Source organism: Notolabrus celidotus, chromosome 20 (genome assembly GCF_009762535.1).
Source record: "Notolabrus celidotus isolate fNotCel1 chromosome 20, fNotCel1.pri, whole genome shotgun sequence".
Lineage (NCBI taxonomy): Eukaryota > Metazoa > Chordata > Actinopteri > Labriformes > Labridae > Notolabrus > Notolabrus celidotus.
In genome coordinates, this window is record NC_048291.1 from 24,929,810 (window position 1) to 24,943,457 (window position 13,648).

General features: G+C 43.4%; 1 protein-coding gene and 1 non-coding gene across 2 annotated transcripts in view; one reads left to right on the plus strand and one right to left on the minus strand.

Moving 5' to 3' along the window:
• Positions 1-13,648, minus strand: part of asic2 (acid-sensing (proton-gated) ion channel 2) — a 515,108-nt gene that overhangs the window by 395,046 nt on the left and 106,414 nt on the right. The window lies entirely within an intron of this gene.
• On the plus strand, positions 8,212-8,283 carry trnae-uuc. Its single transcript has one exon. It is a non-coding gene; the product is annotated as a tRNA-Glu (tRNA).

A 13,648-nucleotide genomic window follows, 5' to 3' on the forward strand; every position in this document is an offset into this window, starting at 1 on the left:
AATATTTGTGTTGCACAAGAGATCAGAGTTGGGCTGCCAATTTTTTTTTCTTCTAACAAAAATATGTCTTGTGTATATTCCATTCAACTTAATCCAGCTAGCATTGTTGTAAAACTCCTAATCTGTTTTACAAGCTCTGCTATATGAGACCCACCAAACTGCTGTGCATGCATTACAGCACACTTAAAACCGAGCCTGCACTGAACGCAACTCTTACGAGACAATGTATGATTCATCATAGACAGCATCAGGCTGCGAGACAGAGAACACAATTTTAGGAGTGACAGTGAGATTGAAACACGCCCTGTTGCATACCACTAGCTACTAAGGGCATGTCGGTTTAGAGAATGGCAGCTGGGGCGCGGACTTGGCCTACTGGTGAAGTTGCATGCCCATGTATCAATCAATCAATCAATCAATCTTTATTTGTATAGCGCCAAATCACAACAAATGTTATCTCAAGATGCTTTTACAAACATAGGAGGTCTAGACCACACTATGTCAAATTATGAACAGAGACCCAACTTCAAGACAGGGTAAGACTCAGTCTGACCCCACCTTAATCCATCATGAGCATTGCACATCGCAGTATTTAGCTAGTTACAGTGGTGAGGACAAACTTCCTTTTAACAGGCAGAAACCTCAGGCAGAACCAGACTCATGTTAGACAGCCATCATGCCTCGACTGAGTTGGGTCTGGAAAGACAGATAGAGGGGAGTAAGAGAGAGAGGTGATAGTGATGAGACGAGTCGTAGAAGCTGTTGCCGCTGGAGTCCAGCACGTCCGTATCAGCTGGAGTCCAGAACGTCCGCAGCAGGAGGACGTCTACGGCAGCTCAGAGGAATCTACGAGACAATGCAGCTCAGGGACTCCAGAAAGGTCTATGGTTAGTAACTTTAATGGGACAGGCAGAGTTAAAGTAAGTGATGAGGGGGTTGGGGGGAAGGGGGTGAGCTAGGATCCCAGTGTGTCAGTGCGCCAGTTCCCCCGGCAGTCTAGGCCTATAGCAGCATGACAAAAGCTGGTCCAAGCCTGATCCAGCTCTAACTATAAGCTTTATCAAAAAGGAAAGTTTTAAGTCTACTCTTAAAAGTGGAGAGGGTGTCTGCCTCCCAGACCCTGACTGGTAGATGATTCCGAAGGAGAGGGGCCTGATAACTGAAGGTTCTACCTCCCATACTACTTTTAGAGATTTTAGGTACAACTAGCAAGCCTGCATGTTGGGAGCGTAGAGTTCTAGAGGGGTAATAGGGTACTATGAGCTCCATGTAGCGGGCAGCCTGGGTTTGAATCCAGCCTGTGGCTCAGTCCCCCACTCTGTCCAAGTTCCCTACACTATCCACTGTCCTCTCCCTCTATCAATAAAGGTGTGAACCGTATCCATATGTCCCTGGAGAGTTATGGGTGCGTAGAGCATATGCTTTCTTCTGGTAATGTGTCTAGCGGTGCACATGTGAGTTCTACATCAATGTCCCATTTATTATTTTCTCTTTATGTATACACAGTTAAGCGAACTCAGAACACTCAATTACACTCGTGTGTTAGCCTTCAGCTGCAAATTGGGTCAGCGGACGGAAATATCGGATGAGATGATCGGCTCAAATGCCGATCACTGATCAAATAAAAAATGCCCAGATCGGCTCTGATCCGATAGTTCAGATCGGGGTTGGGACATCCCTACTTGATATCATGATAAGCTATGTTGATGTGGTTATTTTGCCTAAAAGTCAAGTTTGTATTAGTTACTTTTTAAAAAGAGCCTAGTCATTCTTGGTCCACACATCTCTCAGCTCCCACCTCAAGGCAGAGATCAGATGTCTTACAGTGCCTTGGTCCTGCAGAGAAGTCAGGCAATGAAACATGAGGATGTTAAAGAAAACTGAATTGAATGGAAGTTAGAGGTGTCGATAATTGTTTTCTAAATTAACATCCACATTAAAGTTAATTGAAAAAGTAACACTGATTTTTAACACTTAACTGATTAACATTTTGCCTTCACTTTTGTGGAAAGACATGGAGACAAGTTGTCCATCTCACATCCCTGCTAATGAGGATAAGTTCCTCATAATGAGCTCCTGATGGATGAGGAGGATTTGTGGGCCTGTGAAAAGCCCGAGCAGAACAATCAGCAGTGTGATTAACATCTGCTCTGAGGCAAGAAATATTTAGAATGAGAAAAAAAAACAAGAATTAAGTTTAATATTCAGGTATTATTTTTTGATTTGCAAGCCTGACTGTGACACACAGAGAATAAATTTCCATGTCTGAGGTGAGCACAGAGGTGTAGGCAGTCACATTGGAGGTATGCAGATGTAGAGAGCAGAGGTCAGAAGACTGCTGAGAGACTAATTATGGCAAAGTGATTTGGACTAATAGGATCTGAGCCTGTGCACTGAGGTCAGCTCCTCTGAGGACAGAATGATGATCAGTTCAGAGACCAGACAATACATCTGCCTGCAGTCAAACCCCAGCCTCTCATAATACCATTACGCAAATGTTTCTCATTTTGAATCCCTCAGTCATCCTTCACTTTTGCTACTTCTCTTGTTCTGCTTCTCCAAAGCCTCGTCCTTCTCTTCTGTCTTTCCCTCTCATTACTCCTCTCCCTCGTTCTCCTCTTTGTGTTGCCTCTCACGCCACTGGCTGTTGAATTATTGATGGGATGTTGAGCTGGTGAGATTCCTCCTGCTGCGGACTTGTTTGTTGGTCTGGGCTCTGTGTTGCTTTCTCTTTCTGTTGTCACGCTGCGTCTGTGTGCGACTGTAAGTATGCATTTTGTGTTTGGCTAATCAGATCTGCTGGTGCATCACAGGAAGACGTTTTAATTTGTAAGTGCTTGTTTAGATCGCTACTGCATTTAAAAGGAAGAGAGACGTATGCAAAGATGAACACAAATGAACTCTAGCAATCATGTTCACACGTTTCTTGAAGTTAGTCATGCAAGTCACAAAGGAGGGATAAACAGAGTGGATATGAGATCTTTGTTTTACTGAATTATATCAGTGATAAGAGCTGGAGCACATCAGGGTGGCAGTAAAACATCCTGAGCATCAAATATCCGGGCTCCACAGCCTCCCTGCACCAAACTCAGCTCCATAAAGTCAAAGCACAAATGAGAGTTTTTACTCACACACTACGTCAACATCCGTTTTTTTAATGGTAAACAAAATGAAAGTGCAGGATTAAATTTTCAGTGCACTATACTGCACTGTTGGATCTTTTATAGTTACATTTTCCCAAGTTAGTTAAAAGCCTGGCCTAAACTGGTTTAAAGGTGACATATCACGCTTTTTTCATCAATATATATTGGTCTAAGAGGTCCCCAAAACATGTCTTTAAAGTTTATGCTCAAAAAAACACTTTGAAATCAGATTTTGGTCTGCCTGAAAAACCCTCTTCTTCAGTCCTCCTCAGAACACTCTGTTTTCTCTCTGACCACGCCCCCTCCGGAAGTGGATGTGGCCTCGGCTCTCCGGCACGTTGATCTAATGTTTACATGTTGGCTGAATATACACGGCTGCACAGAGATCACGTTACTTCAACCCTCTGAATCTGATCCAGAATCTGATCCTGACGGAGAGGCGCCTGTAGCAGGACCTTTCTGAAGGATTGGTCATAGATTTAGTGTTTCTTGTTGTTTTATTTATCAGTATGTAGACGTGTGTCTTGGTACACAGCTACGAACATGTAGCTATGTGGCTATGCTAACTAGCGCTAGCACTTATCCATGATAAATAAAAATCATCCACTAGATCTTCAAATCTGCAGACGTGGGGAGTAAAACCGACCTCTGCCAGAAAGGCAGCAGGACCTTTCTGAAGGATTGGTCACAGATTTAGTGTTTCTTGTTGTTTTATTTGTCAGTATGTCGACGTGTGTTTTGGTACACAGCTACAGCTACAGCTACGAACATGTAGCTATGTGGCTATGCTAATTAGCGCTAGCACTTATCCATGACAAATAAAAATCATCCACTAGATCTTCAAATCTGCAGACGTGGGAGTAAAACCGACCTTTGTGTTTATTAAGACAGCCTGCAACTAGCATGCCTCCCTCCTAAGCTCCTTGTTAGCACACATTTGTGCAGGTAATGAAAAACGGAGGGGGGATTCAGTATTATTTTATACAGTCTATGGGCTGAACAAGCTCCGAGCTCTGACTCCGTGACAGACCGGATATTGTTGTTACGTAACAAAAACACGGAAGTCTGAAACGGCTCGTTTCAGCACACATTTACAGAAAGGTGGAGAAATCAGAACAGGGGCAGAATGGATTTTTTTCATTCTCGGGGGGTTTGCAGACATGCCAGAGACACATATTTCAGGTAAAGAACCATTATAAAGTCAATTTTGCATGATATGTCACCTTTAAGATGGGTTTTGGCTCAAAACACATTGAGCTCTCTCTGAGTAGTATGAACACTGATTGATTGACATTTAAACACCCTTGTTACTAATATGGTTTAGTACTTCATCCAATGACTCATCATGTAGTTTGATCATCAAAGTACTCAGTGTCTGTTAGTGTTTATATTGCATTGCATTAGGTGAGCAACGATCCGTTGAGGTAGACAACAAAAGTCAGCGATAAAATTAGTCGACAACGAATTTAACAGAGGATGGTTTGTTGGTGACATCATTGCGTGTTGTCATGCTGTGTGCAGACACAAGATTGAAGTTAGCTTAGAGTTTATTTTTACCACTGCTCATAAGTCAGTTCAAACAAGTGATATGATTGCATGCATGACAATAATAAAATCAAAACTTCAAAACTTCAAACTGTAAAGGAAGTCTTTTTATAATATATTGTTGTGTGACTTCTGCAGCCTTGCACACAGAAAAGCACTGCAGTGTTCATATTTAATCAAGTATCAAACACTGCTTCAGTTTTCCTTCTCTCACTCTCATCACGCCTGTGTTTCTCACACAGGTACCAGCAGGCGGTGGTGTGTGTGGCATCAATTAGTAGCTTAATGTTGGTGACATTATCCCACAGCCTGCTGTAGGCTGTAGCTGTAGACTTTACCATATCACACAAAGATTATATACAGCCCTGCGTTCAGTCCAGAAACAAGAGACCTAGTCCCTAAACACACACTCGCTCTGTTTGATGTTTCTTTCTATACTCACACAACCCACGCTGCAGGGGGAGCAAGTGCAAAGAGACACATGCATCCAATAAATAAATGTATGTGTGTTTACTGCGATCAACAGAGTCAAAGCTTAGGGAAGCACCTGTTATTGTGGGTTCAAGATGGATTTGTGTTTGTGATACTGATGTGTTTAGTTTGGGGTAAAAACACTGTTATTGAATCGTGATCCACCATCTTCAAAATCTGACGAGCGCAGTATTTAAATCTTATATCTCTAACACCACGAAATCTTTTGAAACATATAAAAAGTGCTGCTGTTATTTGATATCATGTGATGCTGCTGGGTGTTTATATTGTTGTGTTTGTTGTCACATTTGGAAGAAGCAGAAGCCTCCTTGAAAAGTGTTCCTGAGCTGACTGGACCCCCTCCCATTCCCTCTTGGCTCAAGCACTCGCCTATAATTTACAGAACTGCGTGAAAGTCCTTGCAGGGTTTACTAATCCCAGGGGTCACACCGGCCGACTTCGTAAAAAGTCCCAGAGAAACACTATATTTAACGAGGCCGTGAAAATCCACCCTAATGTTGTTTCCACGCTAGCTTTACATCACGCTACATTTCCCTCCCTTCAAAAACTGTAAACTCCCTCTGCGATTAGATAATGCCTCTCCCTGGACGATTAGAACACCACACGGTGCAGAAAATAGCTGTGTCCTGTCATCAAAGCGCTTTGAGGGTTTAATGACAAGTTTATTCCCAAAGTGTAATTTTGTACTCAAAGAACATCCCACAGAAACAACAAGAAACAAAAAGAGAGAGATAATGTATTCAGAGTTAGCAGAGAGTGTCACACTGGAGAGTTTCCTCCAGCATCTCTTCTCAACCAATCAGCCGATCCACCTCCATTGTCAGACAAAAATCCAGAGCTGAACCAAGGCTCTGCTTGTTTTTACAACCAAGGCACTGGACATGAATATGCATCAAGTTTTGGTTGAAAGCTGGAAACCCAAAGAAGATTTTCTGTTTTTATTTTTTTCAAATATGCTAAACTGAATTTGAGCTTAAAGGAGACCCTGAAGAAGCTCCAGGGGACTTCTTTTTCTCTTCAGCAGCCACCAACAAATTAATTACCCCACACTCTTCTAATGAAGAGTAACTCAGAGGCTGCAGCAGCTGAGAGACGTTGGGTCTTATCTTTGGCTGCTGAGAACAGTCATTAGAGCGGAGTCTGAGAAGACGTCACGCTGAGCCGCTTGAAAGCATGTGCTTACTTGCTTCCCCTCAAACCACTTTTAGCAAAAGAGCAAACAAATATGCTGCTGGCTTGTGTGTGTGTTATATGATGCAAACAGGTGTCCTAGCATGCAGACTTGAAACAAACCTTACTCCTGCAGGATGCTACACTGAGACAAGAAGTAGAAATATTAAGAAGTGTTGCCCTGAACTGATTTACCTTTAATATTTCATGGTGTGCTGTGCTGTTTTTCAATATCTATCAAGGGCAAAGTGCCACTGTGGAGTTGCTGTGAGAGAAAAGATTGGATTGGAGCAGAATCAGACCAATAAATCACCTGTCATCCACTAATAACAGACACATCTGTGCACTTTTTAACTTACAGCAAACAAGATATGTTAGTTTGTGTTCATTTAGGGATGGTAACTATCACATTGTTCCACAGATTAGCACAGAAACATTGACTGCTAGTGCCAGGGTCATGGCAAATTTTTTTAAAATAAATGTAAATATGTAAAAGAATAGGGGCGCTGGTGGCCTAGTGGTCTAAGCGCCACACGTATAGAGTCGCAGAGGTCGCCGGTTCGACTCCTGGCTGGTTGACCATTGACTGCATGTCTTCCCCCGTTCTCTACTCCCCACATTTCCTGTCTCTCTTCAGCTGTCCTGTCAATAAAGGCCGAAAAACGCAAAAAATATAACTTAAAGGGGACATATCACGCTTTTTTCATCAATATATATTGGTCTAAGAGGTCCCCAAAACATGTCTTTAAAGTTTATGCTCAAAAAAACACTTTGAAATCAGATTTTGGCATGCCTGAAAAGTCCTTTTCTTCAGTCCTCTTCATAACACTCTGTTTTCCCTCTGACCACGCCCCCTCCGGAAGTGGATGTGCCTCGGCTCTCCAGCACGTTGATCTAATGTTTACATGTTGGCTGAATATACACGGCTGCTCAGAGATCGCGTTACTTCAACCCTCTGAATCTGATCCTGACGGAGAGGCGCCTGTAGCAGGACCTTTCTGAACGATTGGTCACAGATTTAGTGTTTCTTGTTGTTTTATTTATCAGTATGTAGACGTGTGTCTTGGTACACAGCTACGAACATGTAGCTATGTGGCTATGCTAACTAGCGCTAGCACTTATCCATGATAAATAAAAATCATCCACTAGATCTTCAAATCTGCAGACGTGGGGAGTAAAACCGACCTCTGCCAGAAAGGCAGCAGGACCTTTTATGAAGGATTGGTCACAGATTTAGTGTTTCTTGTTGTTTTATTTGTCAGTATGTCGACGTGTGTCTTGTTACACAGCTACAGCTACAGCTACAGCTATGAACATATAGCTATGTGGCTATGCTAACTAGCGCTAGCACTTATCCATGACAAATAAAAATCATCCACTAGATCTTCAAATCTGCAGACGTGGGGAGTAAAACCGACCTTTGTGTTTATTAAGACAGCCTACAACTAGCATGCCTCCCTCCTAAGATCCTTGTTAGCACACATTTGTGCAGGTAATGAAAAACAGGGGAGGGATTCAGTATTATTTTATACAGTCTATGGGCTGAACAAGCTCCGAGCTCTGACTCCGTGACAGACCGGATATTGTTGTTACGTAACAAAAACACGGAAGTCTGAAACGGCTCGTTTCACACACATTTACAGAAAGGTGGAGAAATCAGAACAGGGGCAGAATGGATTTTTTTCATTCTCGGGGGGTTTGTAGACATGCCAGGGACACATATTTCAGGTAAAGAACCATTAAAAAGTCCATTTTGCATGATATGTCACCTTTAAAAAAAAGAATTGTAAAAGAAGACTGTCTAGGTGGCTATAGGGTTAAGAGGACAGACTGGCAGTCCAGAGGTTGAAGGTTCAATTCTTCCCATATGGTCTAGCTGTTAGGATTCCTGGTTTTCACCAAGGCGGCCCGGGTTCAACTCCCGGTATGGGAACAATCTTTGGGGGCGGCAGTAGCTCAGTCCATAGGGACTTGGTTTGGGAACCGAAAGGTTGCCGGTTCGAGTCCCAGTATGGACGTGGACTGGTGGGTTGAGAGGTGCTGGTTCACCTACACTGCCGAGGTGCCCTTGAGCAAGGCAGCGAACCCCCAATTGCTTGGGGTGCGCTGGTTGATGGCAGCGCACATCCTTCTACATCTCTCCCTAAGCATGTTCATTGCATGTGTGGGCATGATTGTATGTATATACCAAAAAAACTGTATGTGTAGCATGTCCAAAAATAGCATGAGTGAAAAAATTAAATTCCCCCCCTGGGGATCAATAAAGTACCTTTCTGAAGAAACACACTTGTATTATTCAAGGCTTGACATTGACTGTTTCACTCACCACCTACTGTGGCTAACATGGGACTTCAGCCTCCGGGACTCCGTGCTCTCTCATACATCAGCACCCACAGGTTGCGTTTTCAGAACGCAGCACGGAGCAGGACCAACGAACAGCTGCAGTCATGAGACCGAGGTGTTCCTGTCATAATCACGGAATCAAGGATTCTCCTCCTCTTCTCCTCATCCATGTTGTCTTTCTGGTCCTCTGAAAACCTCTGACCTGTTGACTCCAGGCCTGGCTCCGCTCATCATGACGGTTTGTTGTTGTAGTTAAGTGAAACACGATCTGGTGATAACACAGAGTGTTTTATTCTGAAAATGAACCGGATGTTTTCATTTTGTTTTGGTGAAACCTGACTTCCTGTCCCGCTCCATCTGCTCTATTGAGATTGATGCGTCGTGCTCCGGCATCCGGCAAAAATAGAAGTCTTGTGTATCTGATCTGGAGGGACCTGCCAGATCAGAGACGAAGCTGGAATGCAACAGAGTGGATCCAGTGGAAGTTAACACATTGACTAGAATAGAAACAGATCCGGTGCTGTGACGGTTCGGAGATGTGAAAGGTTCCTACTTCAAAACTTTGTCTAGTTCCAGCTACAGATGGATATTTTTCACAACATAAAAACAGTTAAAATATCATCAGTTAAATCTTATCTTTGGTGATTCTGGGACTAAGATGCATCTGAGCTGCTGAGAGCTCAAGCACACACATCAGAGGGAGATGGGTTAGAGAGCACACCCGATGATTAGACACGGATCCGGTGGAATTTGGCCGTAATGGTTTCCACTAGCTGCAGTGTCAAGGTGTCACATTGCAAATAGTTTATCATTTTAGTTGCTTTTGAAGAGGACTATGAATAAAAATAAATACATTAACATCAACCTGACAAAGTGGCTATAGTGGGAGTAACTGTGTTACACGCCATTGCTGAAATCCACCCGCAATTGGTGTGTTGGTGGGTGTTGATGTCAAGCCCTGCTTATATTCACCCTCAGCATGAACACCAAAGTTCAAAGGCAGATTACAACCCACAGTAACCCTCTACAGACGTGTATAATATGTCAGAATTTAAAAACTCATGTATGTTTCAAAGCTCTGCTCCATACCCTGTGATTTGTAGTAACGCCCATTCAAACTGCGCTGTGTTTAGAAGAGTTAAACTCGATCTATATGGAGTGGAATGAGATTGATCGAATACATTTGACTGCAGGTTGTTGTGGCTCTTCATGTGCACACAGAGCTTAAGGGAAGAAGAAGCTCAAGAAACAAATAAAGCATGGGAACAGACGTACAGAGAAACATATCTCAATGTAAAACATCTGGAGGAAGTCAGAGAGAGAGAGATGCTGATATGAATATGATAATGAACTGAGGCGAGGTGCTTCAAATAGAGCAGGTAGGTGAATCTGAGAGTTCGCATAGCATGTGTGGAAATGTGTTTGACAGGGCTATTTACCCAGATACACCAGGGTGTGATTAACAATGAGATGATGTAATACAGCTGAGGTTCAGGGTGTTGCACAGAGGATTTACTCCTGACAGGAAGATGCCGATGTGTTCAATGTTCTCTGTTCTTTTTTATTTCCTCGTGGAAAAAAGTGATTAGAATGCAATCAAAGTCCTGATCATGGATTAGACTGCTGTATTGTTTGATCAATAAACCAAACAGTGAGCCAGGTTTAAGACGTCTCTTCTCTTTTCTTTTTTTTTGCAAATCAGAAGGAATGCATGAACCTGCGTACTGAAGTCAACATCGGCTTTAAGAGAATGCAGCAAAGAAACCTGTTTTCAAACGTGAGATAAACGCTCCTCTCTCAAGTGATGGAAGGCGCTAATGGGAGAGAAGAGTCAACAGCAGAGCGGGGCAGAGAGAGAGAGAGAGGGGGAGGGAGGGAGGGGTTAACACAAGATTCCCATCAGGTAATTTGAATGGGTGGCACTAAACTGTCATTAGCAGCATTATAGAGGCTTTTATCATCTGTTGGCTTGCATTGGTTTTACCATTAAGCTGATTACACGTAAGGCTTTTGGAGACACGTTTCTTTAATGCCAATAAGGCTGTTTGGATTAGGCAGGAATCCAAATCATCTGCTCGTCTCCTCTTTCAGGAACACAGACAGATAAAACATTAAAGTCAGTGCTCCTCTCACTCTGGTGTTCTCTGCAAACACATCGAACTCCATCTACCGGACTCCACTTTATATTAAGACAGATTGAGTTGCAGGATGGTGCTGTATCCCTTCTTCTTCAAATGAGTGCATGATTATCATAATGTGATGCCTTCACTGACCCTGCAGGAGAGCTGCTTTAGGTGTTTTTGACGGGAGGAACTTATCCCGGAAGTAGGGACTTTACCCCGGAACTACGTGCATTTCGACCGGTGGACCCAGGGTCTAAATTTAGTTCAGGGGTAGATAATGGGGGGGCAGTACTTTTTGAAGGTCCCGGGACCATGGGGGGCAGGTCCTGTAAGCTGCACGTTTCTGATTGGTCCAGCATTTGTAGCGTTTTCATTGGACCCACCATGTTTTAAACACTGCAATTGCACGCTGCAGTGTTTACTTTTTCATTTTACAACCATTGATAATAATACATTTTATTTGGAGGCGCCTTTCAAGTCATCCAAGGTCACCTTACAGAGAGTAAAAGCATTCATCATTAAAACAGAAGATCAACATAAAAACAAGTGAAGTGCAGAGTATCCAGTTAGAGGAATATGCCAATTTGAACAGGTGAGTTTTTAGTTGGGAGTTTGTGTGTCTTATGTGTTAGGGGGGAGGGAGTTCCAGAGTCTGGGTGCTGAGCAGCTGAAGGCTCGGGCACCCATGGTACTGAGGCGTGACTATGGGATGGTAAGTAGTCCAGGAGAGGTGGAGTGGAGGGAGCGGAGGGAGCAGGAGGGAGTGTATTCATGAAGGAGGTCGCAGAGGTAGGTGGGGGCCAGGTTGAGGAGAGCTTTATAGGTGAGGAGAAGGTTTTTGTAGTGGATGCGGTATTGTACAGGGAGCCAGTGAAGTTGGGTTAGAACAGGAGTGATGTGGTCAGATGATTTGGTGTGGGTGATGATCCGGGCGGCTGAGTTCTGAATGATTTGCAGTCTGTTGATGAGTTTGGTGGGGAGTCCAGTGAGGAGGGCGTTGCAGTAGTCAATGAGTGAACCAGGATTGTACGCAAAATGTCTGCAAGACTCGGCGAGATGGACACAAGGCATCCTGGGAAGCAGGTCCGAGAGAAGCTTAAAAAAACTGCGGCAAGGTTACAAGAAGATAAAGGACCACAACAGCGGTAACAGGTCTGACCGGCAAGTGGTTCGACTACCTGGACGTTTGCCTTCTGCCCAAAACTGGCCTGGCGATGTATTACAATTACTTGTTTTTTTTCCTAATACGTCATAAACCCGATTTGCATAACCTTCCTGGGACTGCACAGGAACCTTTTAGTTCAGGGTAAAGTAGTTCTTTGGGCTAGAAGACCAAAATGCACCTTTTGTGGACTTCCTTTCGGCTACAAAAAGGTCAGAGTAAGCTCAAACACTGTGAGGGATGTTTGGACTCACTATTAAACTTCAAAGTTGAGTAGATATTTGACCTCAGATTTTTGGATTTTATTTTGCTGAATGATTTATGTTTCTCAGAAAAAATAGTTCCTCAACAAAATGATGCGTGACGAAAATCACAGAGTCATGATTTTCAGCCCAAGTCTGCAAAGTGAGCATGAGAAAGCCACAGTGGTCCAGCCAATTAGAGAGAGAGAGAGAGAGAGAGAGAGAGAGAGAGAGAGAGAGAGAGAGAGAGAGAGAGAGAGAGAGAGAGAGAGGGAGGGAGAGTAAAGAGAGGGAGCAGCAACAACCACCCTGAATAAAATATCCAAGGAATGAAAAGTTACTTACTGATTGTATCGAGCTCTACAGCACAAATAAGCACCCACACACCAGTGCACATCTCTGCACATCACAGCAGGATTTGTAGAAAGCAGTCAAAGTGAACGAAGCCTTTTATACGACCATGAAACAGCAGACAGTTCTCATTCCCCCTGACGACAGCAGCAGCGCACCCCCGTGTTGTTATGATCACGATCCAGGCAATGGTGCATTTCTTTTTGAAGACAATAAAAGAAAGACATAACTTAACATTTACGAGTTTATAAGCGAATAACCGCTGTGAGACAATCAGAAACTAACTTCTCATTTTTCACTTTTGCTGCTTTGTTTGCTTTACCGGCACACTCTCTCTCTCTCTTAACCTTATCCATGAGTCGATAGACCGCTGCTCGCTCGCTCGCACTCTCTTTCATTTGCTTGCGGCAGCTTCTGTTGAAAATGTGATTTTGCTTTTCATCAGCTTCTGTGCTTCTTGGCACCATCGAATGAAGATATAACAGATAATTTTTCATTTAAAGCATGTCAGGGGTATTTAAAGCCTCTGGAAATATACACGGAATATTTAAAATTCATATAGAATATCAAAATGTAATGTGTAATCAAGCCTCAAAAAAACAACGAGTGAAAATAAACATCCACAACACTGGAAAAAACTGTTCAAAAACAGCTTCTTTTACAGTTCAGAGCATTTCTCAGGACTGTGTGGGCGTGGCCTAACTCTTTGATTGACAGGTCAAGAGAGAGTTCACAGCCTGCATGTTTGAGCCGTCTGACTCTGAATCTAAAGACATCAAAACTCCAGAATCTGAAAATTGTTCATTTCAAATGGTCTCTGAGTGCTGAGTCACAAAATACTTCAGAATCAGGACTTATATAGTTTTATCACTTCGTCTGCTCCGGGGCATTAGGACCATGGGACGCCCAGAGCAGCGGAGGCTGAAGTGTAGTATGTGCACGCAGAGGAGCTCGGCTCCTGGTGTCAAGACGGAGCTGTTTGGGGAATGTTAGTGAACCGGTAATGGGGAAAGTTAGTGAACTGGTCCTGGGGATAGTTAGTGAACCGGTCCTGGGGAAAGTTAGTGAACTGGTCCT